Raw genomic sequence first — 15,439 nt, 5'->3', positions numbered from 1 at the left:
CATCAAGTACATTATCATTAGCCACGCAGCTGCTTCTCCCACCATTTAACAAATAGGGCGTCTCTTGACTGCGCGCATCAGCGGAGCTGCTAAGGATCGTGCCAGCGAAGCGAGATGGTGCGGCAACAATTTTGACGTTAACATTCATTAAAAGAGTGCAATTGACTACTCGGAAGTCTATCGCGTTACTCGCATTTTTTTTTAAAAAGCCATTATCTAGAACTTAATGTGCTGAATGAAATCAATAACGAGTGCACTTTACATTGTAAAACAATGGCACTTTATCCCTCAAAGGATTATGACTTCAAGAAATTGGATACGGCAGAGGACTCTGCGCCGGTGACTTCTACGCGCGAAAGAAAACCTGTCGTCTGAACAGCTTGTCAGCACGTCTGCAAGAAGGGAGGCTCGCGAGCGTTATTCTTTCACACCTTTTGGAGAAAGGTGACAATTAAACAAAACAGCTTGCACCCGATGAAACGTACCCACGTGCCAATTAAAGAAATAACTTGTGCTTCACGAAATTCTTTTACGAACTTAATATTAAGGGTACAATTTTTTTAAGCCAATTCCCAATCTATTTCTCTCAGTCCCATTTTCAAATGAGCTGCCAATGTGGAAATTATTCTTTTGAATGGTAATGTACAAATGCTGCATTATATGCTATGTCAACTTTTGTCGTCAGATCCTCGCTATAATATCACGGATTAATCAGCATCACACCCGGTGTCACGTAGCTTTATCTGTGGGCTGACACAAACAACCGGCAAAGCTTCCAATTATTCTATTCAAATGGTAACACATTTCACAGGCCGATGTCAGGACACCACCGTTAATGTCTATTGATGTATGGCACTGGATTGGTGTCTTAATTTTAACGCAGCGGGGAGCGGGGAATGTTTATCCATGAATTTTGATGTTGGCAATTATCGTGCGTTGTAACGAGCTTCCTATTCCGATTTTTTTTTCACGGGACACCACATCATTAATTGTCACTGCTTTCTTGCAAAAGCGGTACCGGCTCGTGTGTATTTGTGTGAGCGCGCATTATTTTTTTCAAAAGACACAGTGTTTATATGCGCCTTGGGCAATTCCCAAGATTACATAATGATTTAAAAATCAACACATGCAGAATTCAACATCTTTAACATCCCTACTTACTCACATCCTCAGACGAGACTTGCTCACGTGCAAGCGCTTCACAGCTTTGTAATCTGTCACCATTTTCATCCATTAAACCAGCAAGCTTTGCTTGCATTTTTCAACCAATGTTCTTCTTCTTTCGTTCTCCATCTAGGTGGTTGCGATGAAACGCCCCCCCCCCACTACTCCCCCTCCACACTCCCCCCCCCCCACACACATTGTGGGCCCAATGGGACAACTTAGCATTTTCTTTCACTGGAAGGCATCCAAGAGCCAGCGATAAACAGATGGTGCCAATCTGCAGGAACGTAAAAATAAAAAGGCCGTGCAGTGAAACAATTCTACCTTAGAGTAGTAGTAGTAAGGAGCCGAGAGCACCATGAAAAATGTAATACTTGTGGAAAATTGGTTAAAAAAAAGGAAAGCCTAATAGAAATATAAACGGCAACATTAAAGAAATGAAATGGTTCATATGGGCAGGCGTTCACATACAAGTTTGGTGATTGCTGTAATGCAGGTCTCTCAGTAAAGCCACACACATTCCAAATTTCATCCCAATTGGCGTTGCCATATAAGAGCCCCATTAATTTTCCATTCTACCCACCCTGTGTGCCTGGCAGATGGGTGCCACGTTACCCTGGAGTTGTGGCAAATTAGTGTATTTAATTTAACGTGAATTTCAGAAATGAAGGACCGAGGAATTTATTTTTTGTCGCTTTCTTTTTTTGCAGCTAGTTGCTGATCATGAATATTTCACACCCGTGTGGTGAACTCTTTGCGCTGACGGAACGTACTATTTGCTGCACAGTAACGAAGCTCTGGGGATGCTTCTGCTGTGGCCGTAATGCTTAAGCTACTTGGGACTTGCGATCTAGAGGTCGTCGGTTCGATTTGATCTCCAGGCGCGGCAGCTGAAAAAGTGGTGCAAGGCTCTCAAATGCCTTCCGCCCCGCCTCTGTCCACCCAGCAGTATAAATTGGGTACCACCAGAGTCAATCGGTAGGTCGTCTGTGGTGGGCTAAAGTGTGGGTATGCCGACCGTTTTCAAGACAATCTGGCCACTGTGGAAGAGGAGGCTAAACACCCTCTAGAGGGGTCTCTGTCGAGCTCCCGATAGTGGAGGGATATACTTTGTGCGTGTGGTTTTTTAGAAGACCTCCATTCTGGCGTTGTCCAATAGTTATGACATTTATTGTGGGGAAACGTCATCGGCATACGTAACAATGTCATTCAAAAACTCCTGGCCGTGCAATCTGCTCTTGATAATCGCTTTTGGAGTTCTTTGTTTATTCACAAGCCTGCGATGCAATAAAAGATACACATTTAAATGGTAACCACTCTGAAATTCCCCAAATCCTTCAATCAATCTTTCACCTCTGCCGAGGGCCTTTTGTTTCTCCAGAGGACATTATACGTGCTGATAAAAAATGTATAGAAGAGTTATATATGCATGCGTTAGGGTGAAGCGGTGGTGCGGTGCTGAGCGCGCTGCGATTTGAGAAGAAAGGGGCATATTCTGGACTGGGTCATATATCACTCACCACTATGTCCAGGAATCAAACTCAGGTCCTCAGGTTCATAGTGCAGCATGCAATCTACTTCTCCAGCACATTCCACTATAAATAATAAAAATCCCACCCAATATCACGTGCATATTATCTAACTAGTTTAACGATATACCTGGTGTAGAAATTAACACTCTTCTAAACACGGTTTTAGAAGGTTCAACGCCCAGTAAATATATTTATCATTAATAATTCATCTTAACTTAAGTGCAGTAGTAAAACAAGTATACTACTACGAATTACTTTTATTTTAGCAGGCAATGCTCACTGAGCTATATAAATTATTTTTAGAAGCAACTTGGCCACAAATGATAGGTCAACGAAGTGACTTATCACGTGGAAATTTATAGCAACAAAATACTGCCAATGCATGCTTCTAAACGTGGAGGGAAAAGCTGGAGGATTCGGAGAAAAATGCATGTAACCACGGAAAGAGCATGCAAACTCCAAATGCACAGGTGTCAGGGTTGGGATCGACCTCCTGAATATTGGGCAAGGTAGCTCCCAGCTCTTGAACCTGAGACTATTTGCACAGTTTATATGAGCACATCGCATGCCGATAATTATAACACGTACAAATGTGTTTTTAAAGAACATTACGAACGGTCTCGGAATATTTTTTTTTTAGCAATTCGACTGCACAATATTTGATGTCTATATTAGATGATTCACAAGGAACTTAGCGGCCGTCCATGAATGACGTCACGCACCTAGGGGGGGGGGGTCAGACATTTGTGACGGGGGGGTTGAGAAATGTGACGTCACATCAAAATGCGCAACTTTAAATAAATATAGACAACACGTTCTACTTCATTAAATTGACTTTTTAATAAATGTTTTCTCCTACAACATCAGAGTGCAGCGGCACATTAAATACGCACAACAATGACAATAGTTTAAAGCGATTTAAAGCATGTTTAATTTTTTTTTTGGGGGGGGGCAGAGCTTTGTGACGTCATATTTTAGGGGGGGTCTGACTTTTTGTGACGTCGTGTGACGAAGGGGGTGGGGGGGTCAAAATCGTTCAAAATCGCGTGACGTCATTTATGGACGGCCCCTTAAAACAATTAATATTTTCCTTAATGCTGCTGGTACTATTATTGCACAAACTGAGCCTTACATCAACCAGAATATCATCAAGAGCAGATGACGATTTAATCACCAATGCATATTTGTCGATATGTTAGATTTTAATATTTTCGATTTTGTTCATTGTACCTCCACAGCAATCCATTGGCTGTCCACGTTACGTAAAGCACGTAACGCATTCACGCTACCCCTCCGTAGATGTCCTAGTTATTTCTTGGTTCACGAATTTGCCGCACACACCCTGAAGCTATGTGTACTGGCGCAGATAAAAAAAAGGAATTTAAAAAACACTAATACAACAACCCTCAGGGGAAAATTGTCGCCTCATTTTGGGCCGTGACACCTGCAACAACAACACAGAGAGCCACGGCAGCTGAATGCCGTCGTTTACGCGAAAACGTTTCCGCCTCACTTCGCTTTACGCGACGCGCGCACATCACCTCGCAGGAAGAAGAAGACGAAGAAAAAAAGAACCCCATCGCAAAATATTGCGCGAGAAAGTGTCGTTGGAGCAAATGGGTGGCAATGGCGAGAAGGGGGGGTTGTTAGAGCTGGCGCGCGCACGCACGCACACGCACGTGCACGCGCGCGCACGCACGCACGCACGCGCACGCACGCACACGCACGCACGCACGCGCACGCACACACGCGCACGCACGCACACACGCGCACGCACGCACACGCACGCACGCACACACGCGCACGCACGCACGCGCATGCACGCGCGCGCCATTCCACCGTCGTTTTCACGCCACGCACGGCGTTGCAGAGTGGTTGCGAGGGCAACCTCAGGATTACGAAAAAAAATAAGCATTGGTGTTGAGCCTTTCTGAAAACACAACAGGTGTTAAGTTGTTCGAGCCTCAACAACAAACCTTTTGTAAGGAATCAATCACTGCATTACGTACACGTACTTGTGGTGAACTTATAGACGTGTCTTCTTTAGAAGACTGCCTCTCTAGTGGAGGCCAATCAGTTTCAAAGAATAATGAATATATTACAATCAGAGGATGTTTTGTTTCCATGTTCAGTGCATGTACTTGTGGTACATACGGTATTGATTAATTGTAAAATGTATCTATTTGGTGTTTGAAAATCTTAACACCTGTTGTATTGCCAGAAAGGAAACAACCTATTCTGACTTTTCATACATTTACACTGGCAAAAAAGGTCCCATGAGATAACCTCAAGATTACCGCGTAGGCTTTCGCGACTAGTATATTATCCGTAACTCTCCAACACACTGGTGTGTTGAACTAGTAACGATCTGGTGATGTTTTCTTTACACGACAAACCTCACTAATTGGCCGTGTCTGGTGGTGGCGGGTTTAATGGCACATTTATATTTACGCGATCTCACCCAAAAAAACACTCTATTATAGATAAACTCAGGATTGTTTATACTATACTTAATAATATATCAGCATTCAGATTTAATGGATCTAAAATTGGAAAAAAATCTAATGATTAAATTATTACGTACTGTATGTATGTTGAACTTCTTTCGTACCGTACACAACATACTGTGCGAATTGGAGGTGCTATTATCACGGTTTACCTGAAAAATGCATTGCTTCTGGACAGCAGAACGTCGTCTTTTTATTATTGTGTTTCATTTCCCCCCTATAAAGCTCCTTCAATGATTCACTTGGATTCTCTTACGTTTAAAGTTAAATTAAATGACCCTAAAAAATGAAGATAAAAACACAGAAGTACACTGCCTACAATTTTCACATTTTAACAAAGGTCATGTCAGTTGTGAAAAAAGCCTCCCTAAATATTGTACTTGTCGGCGCGCCTTTTAAAACGAACTGATGGGCGAAGCCACCACGCACGTAGATTTAAAACTGATATACAGAAGCGCGGCCAAGACGGTGACAGTGTCCTGCATGTTAAATGTACTTTTTGCTGTCAGATTGCTGTCAGCGATGCCAAAGTACTGGTGCGCTGCCGACTAAGCGTTGGTTGCAGGCCACACGAAAGCCGAGATTTCCCACTCATGATTTCACATACGTTACGGCATAAAAAAAAGCGCATCAGAATCTGTATTTATACTGGAGGAATCCGATGAGTAACAAAGTTCTTTTTCACAGATGTCCAGTAGAGGCACGGTCAGATAGTTACAACAACAAACATTATATGTACAGCCCCCACCCCCAACTCAAATTTGCTCAACCCACTGCTGGATGGCGGGCCTCCTCGTGCTGTGCGAATCGCGAGGGTTATTTGACCACACGTCACCACGCTTGGACAGACAGAGTCGGCGGGGTTGTCGTGTTGCTCGCGAGGCTACGTGGTGAGCAGTGGACTCAGACTTTATATGAGCTGGGAAGGCCCATTGAGCTAAACAGGAATTTTACATTAAAATTACCGGTAAAGGGCAGTGCACCAATATCTCTAGTTGTACTGTACATCTATGATTCCTACTTGCAACCAAAAACAAGTGAATTGAGCATTTTTTTTTACACATAAAAAATTATGATTGTATAAACATAGTTGCAGGGAATATAACAACCACTGCTATATCTTCTTGGTTCTTTCGGTAAAGTCACGTAGAAGGGAAGTAATAAAATAATAATAATAAAACAAAATAAACATTATTTTAATATGTTTTATATTAAAATAAAACATAATAAAAATTATTTTATTAGGTTTTATTTTTATTATTGTATTACTTCCCTTCTACGTGACTTTACCGAAAGAACCAAGAAGATGAATCCCTGCAGTCACGAAATCTTTAAATCGAAATTTAACCACTGCTATACTTTGAAGTAACAACTCTCTGCCTATGCTTCCTACCGTAACTGGCGTAGCATGTTCATGGAATCACCCAACACCATGATCGCACCCCCACCTTGGTAGATTCGGGGGTGGGCAAACACAAACTGCATTGTCATCTGCGGCGCGGATTTGAACCCGAATCCATCGTGTGTTAATCTCAGCTACCCCGTGGCTTAACCCTCTCGGATACAGACGATGCTGATTTTATTTCCTACTTAATGTCACCTCCCCGCACCCCCTCTGTTCCCACCAGGGCACCAACTACACGCTGGAAGGTGTGAGTGTCAGACTGGCAAATGGTTCCCAGTGATTGTTGATTTGGTTACATATGGCATCCCAGCAGTCACTAACCGCATCTGTACAAGGTAAGCCTATCCATAATACTCCTATATTATTTTACCATCTATGTTCATGTAACCCTATTAACAGGTTTATATAGATAAACAAATGTATGGGGACAAAACAATACGAGATGAATGAAGCAACTGGCCTGATAAAACATTCCCAAAACAGCATTCCAGACTCTTCACGCTGATATTAAGTATTAAGCACTGGAAGGAGTTCTACTCTCCTGTGAGTGTATAAAATGTACAAAACTACCGGTTACCAACTCGTATTTAAAGTGTCCGTCATGGGCACAACCAGCCTTCATGTCGCTGGTACGATTGTTCAATGCAGACCAATAAAAAAAATACCACGGTTATTATTCCATAACGTTGTGGGTGTCTCGTTAGCCGCATCTAAACGTGATGGGGGTGACTGCACACCCACGATTCCCTACAGTTTCCGCATTCCTTGTTTCCCATCCCCTGGCAGTTAGGCCCTGCGACATGTGAAATGGTGGTGCAGTCCATGGCAAGCGCCACGATGGCGAGATGTTAACTCCCTCACCTGGTATACAGGAGGTCGTGGGTTTGGTCCTGACCCTTGACGTCTGTATCTTTATAGTTTGGATGTTCTACCCGTGGTCACGTGGATTTTTCTTTGGGTTTTTCGATTTTTACCTCCACATTTAGACACATACGTTTAAAATATTTTGCTGCTATAAATGTCCACATGATGAGCCCCTTTGTTGATCTATCTTTTGTGGCCAGATTGCTTATGAAAACTATCTCAGTGGGTCTTATCTGCTAAAATAAAAATAGTTTATAGTTTTTTTTTTTATGGAATGCCAAGCCATTGGTATTATGTTATGATTATTTTTTTTAATGAAACCCATAATCAAACAATGCGGCAATGATGTATCCTAAGAATATCCACAGAACGTGATGAGTAGAATACTCCAAGTTATATAAGAAGAAGAATAGACATATTGAATAGCAATGCAGATCAAACTAACATGTTGCTTTTCAAGAAATGCATCATAGCGGCAGTTTTTTTGTCTCTCTCTACTCGTGTCTGGCTCAGAAATATATTCCGTATTTAAAATGTATTTATTTTACAGCATTTTTTTTTCCTACCGAAAAAAAATCAAGAGATAATGAGAGGATGCGCATTTCCGTATCAGTCAGTATTGTTTGTCAATGCGGGGTGACGACTAATATACAGCAAGAGGAGGTCGTGGAATGTATTTATATAAACACAGTGTCACGTGCATCTGTAATGCATTACAAATGTATCCAGCACACTCATTTATTTTGTGACCTCCCACATCAAGGCACCAGCTCTATGATCAACGCCTTGACCTAAAGATGCTGATGTCTCATACGTAAAGAAAAAATTACAGCCCTTCGCCAATCTACTCATGGAGGGAGCCCCCAACTGCTCCCCACTGCCACCCCACATGCTATGACAGTCAATGCGGTTCGTTTGACCACGCATTACTATGCTGTCCCATCTGCGATGGTGAGGTGGGGTCCTATTACCAGTTCCGATCTCCCTTGTGACCGACTTAAGCCATTGCTGGGCAATGTACTCAGCCGATGGGATTCAGAGCACAGTGCGCTAGCTAACCACGGCCGTCGCTGCTTCCACGTATAATTGCCATTCTATCAATTATTCATGCGGAGAAAACTCACTAGTCTCACTACTTTCTCACGAGGCTTCTGCATGGGGTTGTTTAGCCAATAGCAGAAGTGTGTAGTTTGGCAAGTGGGAGAAAGGTGCAGTAACTAAAGAATACCCACCAGGCATACATGGGGGTGACACTCAGCACTGCCTTATCCTTGCCGCACCTGCAAACCTACAACTGCTGGCAAGCCCTAGTGGTCAGTCATCTATGACTACTAATCAGGCTCAAGCCAGCTTAGTTTCTGAGATCTGACAAGATGAGTCATCGATCTAATGAAGTAGTCTTTATTTGTATGCATGGCGAATGTTAAAGACTTCCCATTACCATTTTTTGGCAGATCAGCGCCACTTCGTTTGCCAGAAAAACAAAAAATCACAAGACACTTTACCAGCGCTAAGTTGGAACATATTACCCTTGAGATGTGTTTTTTTTGGCTCCTATTAAGTTACACTCAATCTGTTGATCAAGACTTTGGAGCCATGAAATGCAGAACAGACTGCCATGCATTATACATCGCGATGTGTGAAAGTGTGCACTTGAATCATATTAGATAAATAAATCAGGCAACAAGGAATGGAAATATATATATAGAATGCTGATGCTTTTTTTGTTACTGAATCCCCCCCACTGTTTATGCATTATGATACAGTTTCAACCTTAAGTATATGTTATATGTGTAGTGTGGTTTTATTTACGCGGACAACTTCGTCTTTTCTCCTGTGTCACTTGATTCACAGCATCCCACACGGATGCTCCTCTTGTTCAACACCACGCTCTCCTGTCGCGAACTCTTCCACCGGGAGCCTGCTACTTCGAGCTCACTCTCTCTCGCTCCGCGAGCCTGTTACTCCCCTCTCTCCTAGCCCAGGGGTCGGCAACCAAAATAACAAGAAGAGACATTTCTTTCCAATTCGGTACAAAATTCAGTATTTCAAGAGCCGCAATGCATCTGAGTACATACTGTACATACGTACATATCGTCAAGAAGCAGCCCGTAAAGAGCCGCATGCGGCTCCGGAGCCGTAGGTTGCCGACCCCTGTCCTAGCCTGTCACGGACTCTCTCTCTGTATACTCTGCCAGCTTCTCACCCCGCTAGCCTATCACACTCAGACTAAAGATTCCGCTAGCCTCTCCACTGCTAGCCTGTCTACACCGGCATCTCCAACCTCGCCCACTGCCCCAGCGGGGGGTTCAGCCAACACCGCTGGGGAGGAGGATGAGGTGTGGAGGGCGACGTCCCGGGCTTCTCTCGAATCTCTTCACTGCTTCATCTCCAACCAACTCAACCCAACTGCCTCACACGTTCCCCTTATATCCCGCTCCTCATTAAGTGCCCTCAGAGGGCCCTCATCAAGCAGGCGTCCTTCCGGCGTCACTTGCACGTGTTCTGCCCCTTATCGCCTCTTTCTCTCGCCTCCGTGGCGCCTACCCCGCGTTTGCATTTGCAGCCAGGCCACCAGCCTGCACCTGCTTACCCTGAGCTGACCTCACTGTGTGCAACCCAGTGCATGAATGAAACTACTGTTTGCAAACCCTGCACGCGTTACGCCACTACATATGTAAAGCATTATACGTGTAGTGTGCACACACTGTCACCAGTGCCACAACTTGTGAAGATATAGTTAAAAAAGCCACAGTGGATGCAGCAGTTCTGTTCCTTGGTACATTTGAAAGAAAAAAAACACAATCATCATTAGGAGAGAGAAAGTCTGTTTAATTACACCAAGCCTGTCAAGGACAGCATCGCAGAACATTCAGATTTTTATTTTATTTTTAATTTTCACGAGTTAACATCAACTTGAAGTTTCTAATTAAAAACCGTACATTTCAATTTCTGGTTATCTTACTCATGCAACTGTGCAAGTAGAGATAATTATTGTTATAATTATTTTAGTTCTATATGTCTGACAAATGTAAAAAAAACTATGTAATTGTGATCGTAATTACATATGAACGTATTTAAGACGATCAAGCACTCACACGTGCACACAGAGCAAGGATCTAAACTCACTCTTGTCAAAGCATTGGGCACTATGACTAAATATTCCAGAATGTTCTGGATACTGTCATATCTCGCAAGCTAAGCAGGATAGACTCTGGATCGTGCTTGGATGGGTGACCACCAGTCCAACGAAATACATTACATTGTACTTCTGTGCTCCCAGATCTATCCTCCCCACCTTCACCAACGCGTGTTGACCAGCAGCGTGAAGTCTGTCCAAACAGCCCCCATGAATGACAATAGGGAAGCCTTTCATCAAGCAGTGGATTGACCAAGGACTGTAAATGATCATTGTTCAACTTAGCATTGGTGGAAACGTCTGCCAAGGCCTCCCCCATCAAAATTCACACACTTTGAAGATATTTTTAATGAGAAAAATCCTGTATGTGATCCCCTTAATGCTTTATGCATTTTCCATCAATTGCAGTGTGATTATTTGTCACGTGACATTCAAACCAAGATTTATACAGTATATTTTTATTCTAAGAGCTGACCAAATTTAAATGACGCAATTGTCAACTAGGCTGAGACCATTAACTCGCTACACTTAAGAACGCAGTCATCAGCATTATTTATTTATTTAATGACAGTTCTTTACCCAAGAACGCCTCACTGAGTCACGCGACTCATTTTCAGGAGGGTCCTGTCAAGTTTCCGCAGGTAATGGGGAATAATTGCAACGCATGATCTCAATTGAGTAATTTTCTTTTCAGGTATTTTTTTTTTATCTAGCCCAAAAAGGCCAGCATGCACTGGCCTACTCTTGCGAATGATGTCACGCGAAGCAGATGGAATGCGTATTTTTACGAATAAATACACAACGCAGTTTTTTTTCAGGGCGGCCGCTAGATTTGAACCGTGTAAACCTCTGCAACAGATTGTGAATGTGTATCTGTAAGGCCACATCACCACCTCAATCAGCGGTGGCTGCCCTGGATTTGAAGTTAGGATTCTCAGCAGTGCTGGCTAAGAGCTCTGACCTCTGAGCTACCTATTGCACAAACTTTGTAATTTGTGTGTGTGTCAATGTTGCCGAATACAGGGCCCAAAGGCCCAAAACGCTTAGCGGCCTGTCACAAACAGCACTCTTAAGGTGTTAGAGCAGTGGTTCATAACCTTCACTACAGCCTTTTACTCCTTTGGTTCTGAATCGTGATACAAATTTAGAATGTGAATGAATACATAGGTTTGATGAAACAAAGTAGTTGTACTTACGTGCCCATGTTTAATTTGTGTTTTCGATGATTCACCTTCGACAAAAATGTGCTCATGTCTCGCACCCCCAGGGGGTGCGTGCACCCCAGATTAAGAACGACTGTGGTAAAGGAAACGAGTTAACGCGAGCAATATAGGTAGGAAGAAGATATCAAGAGTGGAAATATGCAACCGTGTCACCGCACAGCACACGTGCGCGTTATATGTTTCGCGTGCACACCGTTCACATTAAACAATACAACGCACTACTTAGGAAGTGGATAATTTGCGGTGACACAATAAAAAAACAAATATGCGTACGCAGAACAAAGTGGCATATAAATAAATAAAATCGGTCAGACGCAGCTTTGCGAATCCCTCATTAAAAAAAAGTGTATTACACCTCACCCTTTTGTATGTTTATTTGCCTCCTCTGGCGCCGTGAGTGGGAGGTTTGATGGATACTGATTATCCAGCCGATGCTGTACACGCACACATTCGCAGAATTCATGCTATTTTTACCGACGCGTATTTTTTTCCTTGCTTTATCTTTCCGAAACAAATACGCGATGCGTGAAATACGCGGGGATCCCTTGAAGCTCATTGGAGTCACATTTGACGGCAACTTTGCAGGTGGCGTTTACCAGCGCAGAGATGGAGCATTTAACAACAGAGTGCAGCTTATATATGAGATAATGATAACAGCAGTGGCCATTGTCGGAGGCTCTCTGGTGGCACTCGAAATAGCAAGATTACCGCATTTTATAGGCAATTTGATGCAAGCGTGAACTCCGCAGCTGTACGGAGCGTGGGATGCGCGGCCCATTTCATATGATAACGAGGCATCACGTTGCTTCCGTAAAGGAATCAAACAAGCTGTAACGAAAAACCACTGGCATTGCCTTTTTGTGTTTGTTTGCCAATTCAGTATGTTTTAATTGGCTTAGCGAACGCACGCGATAAATAATGGGCACCCGCGCCCATGTACGTGTGCACGCATATGGCATAATACCGCGTGCCAACTTTTTGATGTCCCCTGTGCATCATGGTTCGTTTTTAAGTGACGTTGGCTACAATGCGCATGGAAGAAAAAAAACAGAGCCACAAATTTTAACAGCGATTCTCCGGCGTTTTGGCGACATGGCCAAGAAACTGTCGATTTGCAGTGCGGTGCCGATGGCAGACTCATGAATCTTGCGAGTGAAATGGCTCGGCAGCGGCTCAGTAGGATGAACCAGAGAAGAGAAAGAAAGAGAGGCATCGCCGGATAATTCCTGACATCTCTTGTTGGGCCGTCAGTGCCACGTAAAAAGAAAGCTAGGCTTCACGGTGGCTGAAAGTGCGCACCCGGTCACCAATGCGTGATACGCCACTGTGAAGGGTAGGGAAATACATTTTGAATTAAAGCTTTTGTGACTGCAGGCATTCATATTCTCGGTTCTTTCGGTAAAGTCACGTAGAAGGGAAATAATTTAATAAAAAATATATCAAAAAATTGTCACTAAAATAAAAATTTAAATCTAATTTTCTTGCTGTGGATTTCACACCTGATGATGATTGCTTGTGTTGCAGTCGAAACGTCGTGAGAATTTTATTGTTTAATATTTATTATTATTATTATTTTATTATTTCCCTTCTACGTGATTTTACCGAAAGAACCAAGCATACGTAGGGAAATACTTAACTTTGATAGACTTAATGTGTGTACTGTGTTCCGAATTTGTGAATAGAACGTGATTTTTTTAAATATGACGATTTGAGCTGCGAGATTCATTCGGGCAATGTGACACCAACAATTCAAATGCAAATGTTGAATTTAAAATAAATTCAAGAAATTCTGCGAAGGTGAGCTTTTCGGGGTTTTTGTTTGTTTTTGTAAGCATCATAACTTTGATGGGGAATTTTATTTCCCTTGGTTTTTTTTCCTGAAAAAAAATAGTGCTTCTTTGGAATGCTGCTGTAGACACAATTGTATGAAACGGCTCACGGAAAGAATGCAACCAGGGCATCATTATCGCCAAGATAACGAGCATGTTTTTTTACCTTGTAGAATGTTTATACGGAGGTGTGAGATGAAATATCGAGATGTGGTAAGCACTGATGGTCTCGGGAAAAAAAAATCACAATTTAATAAGGGCATTGGGTTTTTATATATTTTTCTAAAAAAAAACTGAACACTCATGAAAATAGGACATGGCCAACGTTTCTGTTGCAACATCACTGTGAAGACTCACTATAATGCTTGTTTCAATTTTAATTGCTGAGAATGTAACGCATAATTGCGATATATTGCCCAGTGCATGAATGTAATTTGCTGATCTATTTTACCAGATAATATGATAGATTCCTATGGGTCATTAAAATTTAAATTTCTTTCACTTTTGAGGTTTAACTGAAGGCTGTAAAAAATTGCGTTGTACATTTTTAGTCAGAAATTACCTTTTGGTATGCAATTATATTTCTAAATGCCAAAGGCACTCCTAGTCAATTTTTTTTTAACATTACAAAATAATTAAGAAGCAATAAATTAATTAAAATATTGAATTATGGGCAAAATGATGACCAAACAATCTAATGTCAATTTGTATTTTTCTATATATATTTATTTAGTGAAACAAGCGCTTACTTTAGAGCCCCATGTGCGTCACAGTGACACACGTAAAGGGTAAAGGACTTCAGCACCGAAAAAAAGATCCCGTCGGGGTGACAGTTATCAAGCGCTTCAAAACGATGGAGCAATTCATCACAGGTAGCAGAGAACACTCATCGTGCAAAGGGTGGGATCACTCCGCAGAGGTGCCAGGTAGCTACGATAAAATAATTACGGAGGGAATTAAATCCTCACCATGAATTACTGCAAATTTGCGTATGTAAATCACTTTGTAATGTAAATTGTCGGAGTTGCTTCCGCCGACTTCAATTATGCCTCTCCGAGAAGCATATTGTTTATTTGACCTTCAGGTTTTACGTCTGAGTCTCCCGTGTTCAAAGACGTGCATTACACTCACGTGCAAGGCCACGGGAGATCTGTGACCCTGCCGCTGTCCAATGGCTTGAGCCCTGGACTTGCAATCGTGATCACCCGTTCCATCTCCCTGGGCGGAAGTCGTAACAACGGTGAACGTTTATTAAGTGCCCACGCCAAAACCCGCCTCTGTCCGCCTGGCAGTGTCAATGGGTCGCATCCACGGTCGGTCCATCGACAGGTTGCGTGTGGTCGGGTGAAGTTTCGGTGCCTCTTCCAAGACACCTGGCCAGTGTGCAAGCGTCGGATAATTCTGCTAAAGAAGGACTCTCTCTCGAGCTCCTTTAAACGGAGGCCTCTCTCACCAGCAGCAGCGTGAGCAAGGCATTGCAGGGCTGTACAGTTACCACTTGTACAACTGCTGGGTAAAATATAACGTTTTATGGTATTTTTTTGTGCGGGAACTCAAGTGAAAGGAAGTTTCATATTTTTAAAAGGATATGTTTTTCATTTGATTCCTGAAATTTTCACACAATTGTTGTGTTATTTTGGGAAGCTTTGGCATATATCGTTTGATTAAAAAAATGTAAATTTGTCAAGATTAGGACTCATGATGAAAACCCACACAAGCATAAACAATACACCGTTACCAAAATAATTCCTACCACACTTTAAAGTGCACATTAAA

At 42.5% G+C, this 15,439-nt stretch overlaps 1 protein-coding gene across 2 annotated transcripts in view; it reads right to left on the bottom strand.

The window, feature by feature from the left end:
- The window catches only part of LOC144937859 (uncharacterized), a 48,329-nt gene that overhangs the window by 7,119 nt on the left and 25,771 nt on the right, over positions 1-15,439 (bottom strand). The gene's annotated exons all lie outside the window — the stretch shown is intronic.

Source organism: Lampetra fluviatilis, chromosome 20, assembly GCF_964198595.1.
Source record: "Lampetra fluviatilis chromosome 20, kcLamFluv1.1, whole genome shotgun sequence".
Taxonomy (NCBI): domain Eukaryota; kingdom Metazoa; phylum Chordata; class Hyperoartia; order Petromyzontiformes; family Petromyzontidae; genus Lampetra; species Lampetra fluviatilis.
Note: the sequence above shows the minus strand (reverse complement) of the source record. Positions and strands in the feature narration are given on the sequence as shown.